Source organism: Amblyraja radiata, unplaced genomic scaffold (assembly GCF_010909765.2).
Source record: "Amblyraja radiata isolate CabotCenter1 unplaced genomic scaffold, sAmbRad1.1.pri scaffold_433_ctg1, whole genome shotgun sequence".
NCBI lineage: Eukaryota > Metazoa > Chordata > Chondrichthyes > Rajiformes > Rajidae > Amblyraja > Amblyraja radiata.
In genome coordinates, this window is record NW_022630535.1 from 126,066 (window position 1) to 129,555 (window position 3,490).

Genomic DNA, 3,490 nt, shown 5'->3' on the forward strand with positions numbered 1-3,490 from the left:
TTCCCGGTGGCTATACGTACATTCAATATTGTTTACACAAATTTCACTCCCTGCTCCGTCTTTCTCGTGGAACCAGTTCCACAGTTCTCCACATTGTTTGCCTCATGAGCCAACAATTGGACCTGACAGACAGGTCATTTCATTGATCCTGGTCTTCTGGTCTTTTCTCACCCCCATCCCTCCTCCCCCACCACCACCACCAGCACCCCCACCCCACCCAAAGAAGGCATTGATGGAATGAAAGTAATTAACAACAAAAAAGGAAGAATGCCAGAAAGCCCCCCCCCCCCCTCCCCTTTTCTACATAGCGATTGTTTTGCTTTGGAGTAAAAAAATGTCGGTGAAGGCAGAGGTGACAATGTCGTTCAAAAGGCAACGGGATCTCTACTTTAAAGCGAGAATATTTAATTTCTAGAGGAAGAAGGTTTGCGCAGTACTCGAAATGGAAGAACTTGCAGAGAAGTGGAATCACCTTTTACCTGGAACGGGGAGAGGGAGGGCGGGCAAGTATAGTCGCTGCCTTCAATTCGTTGCGAGTGGTGGCCATGAATGCGGAACTGGGGGAAACATGACCTCTACTTACATGGGGACAGACAGTCTGAAGGCGGACCTGGGTGAAAATGCAGCTTTGCTTACAGACCTCCCCCCCCCCCCCCCCCCCCCCCCCCCCCCCACCCCCCCCCCCCCCGCAACCCACTTGCCAGATACACAACCATAACTTCTCCCTAAGGTACACAAAATTGCTGGGGAAACTCAGCGGGTGCAGCAGCATCTATGGAGCGAAGGAAATAGGAGACGTTTCGGGCCGAAACCCTTCTTCAGACTGATGGGGGGTGGGGAAAGAAAGAAGGAAAAAGGGAGGAGGAGGAGGAGCCCGAGGGCGGGCGGATGGGAGGGTGGGAGGAGACATAACTTCTCCCTTATCCCTCTCTCTGCAAGACCAAGTAAATAAAGTCGCTTTTTGGTATCAGTGATTATGTCATTGTTAAAATGTTGAAGTCGGGTCGCGACCCGAAAAATGATATGTGCATATTCTCCTGAAACGCTGCCTGACCCGCTGAGTTACACAGGCACTTAGAGTCTATCTTCTGTGTAAACCAGCATCTGTCCTTCCTTCTTACCTGCTGCCTGGCCCGCTGTCTTACTCCATCATTTTGTGTTTTGATTTATAAATCTTGGGTCATTTTATAATCAGTTTGGGAGTTCAAAACAGTGAAGGAATAGTCTACTTATTTGTGGTAGTTAAATATTTAAAATAAGTATGTACTGTCCTCAATAGGGAAGAAGTTGCAGGCGTGTAGTCACCGTCAATCTGAAGTGCGGGGGGCGACAAGGAGATTCGCTGCTTTCATTTCTTTGGGATTGGTGGCCACCAAATGCGGACCTGGTGGAAACACAACTTTCACCTCCATGGAGACAGTCTGAATGAGGACCTGGTGATGCTCTGCCAGGCCTGTATTGCAGCCATCTTTAGCTTATCCTTGTTTTGTGGGCTAGTCCCCTTCAGTTTTCTCCAGCACATGGGTATGGGTGTAGTGGGCCGAAAGGACTGGTTTCCAGGGGGCTAGTATGGACATTGTGAACCGAATGGATTCTTGGGCTGACAGCTCAGTCACAGGCCTGGTTGGCTGGCAGGTCAGTCACTCATGCCTGGTGTGCTGGCAGGTCAGTCACTCAGGGCCGGTGGGTTGGCAGCTCAGTCACAGGCCTGGTTGGCTGGCAGCTCGGTCACTCAGGGCTGGTGGGTTGGCAGCTCAGTCACTCAGGGCTGGTGGGTTGGCAGCTCAGTCACAGGCCTGTTTGGCTGCAGGTCAGTCACTCATGCCTGGTGTGCTGGCAGCTCAGTCACTCAGGGCCGGTGGGTTGGCAGCTCAGTCACTCAGGGCCTGTGGGTTGGCAGCTCAGTCACTCAGGGCTGGTGGGTTGGCAGCTCAGTCACTCATGCCTGGTGGGCTGGCAGCTCAGTCACTCAGGGCCGGTGGGTTGGCACCTCAGTCACTCAGGGCTGGTGGCTGGCAGCTCACTCATGACTATTCCTTGAAATTCCATTCCAGGCAGGGTGCAGGCAAGCACATTCAATTGCTTAGCATTCCAGGCAGGGTGTAGGCTACCACATTTCGATTGCATAGCTCCAGGAAGGCTACAGGAAGATCTCCCCATCCCAATCTGAATCTGCGCACACTTCATATTCCCTTCAGATTTTTCTTAATAATGATTTATTAATAAAGTCTATCAATCAATCAATCAATCAATCAATTTATTGTAGGGGGCTATAAAAATCGAAGAAATACTGTGGGTGTCACAAATCTGATAGAAAAGCAAACAATGGTACAAAAAATCTGCAGGCCAGGCAGTATCTGTGAAAAGAGTAGTAGTTAACTCCAAGTCTGAGTTGATCGAGGTGGTGGAGATACAGTCAAACATTATTGCATTGACATACCCTAATTCTGTTAAATGTCCGTGCCTTTTTTTTGACCAATTCTATTTCCAAGTTCCTTGTGGCTTTGCAATTTATAATTTGGTGGTTAAATGTAACTTGTTTCGTGTCAATCTGTTGCGAATGGGGTTTCTGCCCCACATTTGACCCCCAAAATTATTAATTGTTAAGGTCACAAGGAGTTGAGTATAGGAGCAATGAGGTCCTTCGGCAGTTGTACAGGGCCCTAGTGAGACCACACCTGGAGTATTGTGTGCAGTTTTGGTCCCCTAATTTGAAGAAGGACATTCTTGCTATTGAGGGAGTGCAGCGTAGGTTTATACGGTTAATTCCCGGAATGGCGGGACTGTCATATGCTGAGAGAATGGATCAGCTGGGCTTGTACACTCTGGAGTTTCGAAGGATGAGAGGGTATCTTATTGAAACCTGTAAGATTATTAAGGGTTTGGACACACTAGAGGTAAGAAACATGTTCCCGACATTGGGGTAGTCCAGAACCAGCGGCCACGGTTTAAGAATAAGGGGTAAGCCATGTAGAACGGGGATGGGCAAACACTTTTTCTCACAGAGAGTGTGTGGAAATCTCTGCCTCAGAGGGTGATCGAGGCCGGTTCTCTGGATACTTTCAAGAGAGAGCTAGATAGGGCTGTTAAAGATAGCGGAGTCAGGGGATACGGGGAGAAGGCAGGAACGGGAATTGGGGATGATCAGCCATGATCACATTGAATGACGGTGTTGGCCTAATGCACCTATTGTCTATTGAACCTTGAAATAGAAGTTGTTCCTGACTTTGGACCCGGGACCAAAGACATTTACAGATCCAGAGTGGAACCGGAGCAGATTCTCAGACAATGGTTTCCATCCCAAGTCCAGAAGAAAGGGGAAAGTTTCCCGGTGAACTTATTCCCACTGAAGGTGTGGAGGTGGGACTTGGTGTCCGCGCTGTAAAATGAGACTATCCCTGCCTCATAACTGAGATAAACTCCCAGCCGCTCTGGGATGGGATCGGTGAGGAGACGGGGTTTCGGAGAGGAGTTCACACGAAACTCGTCG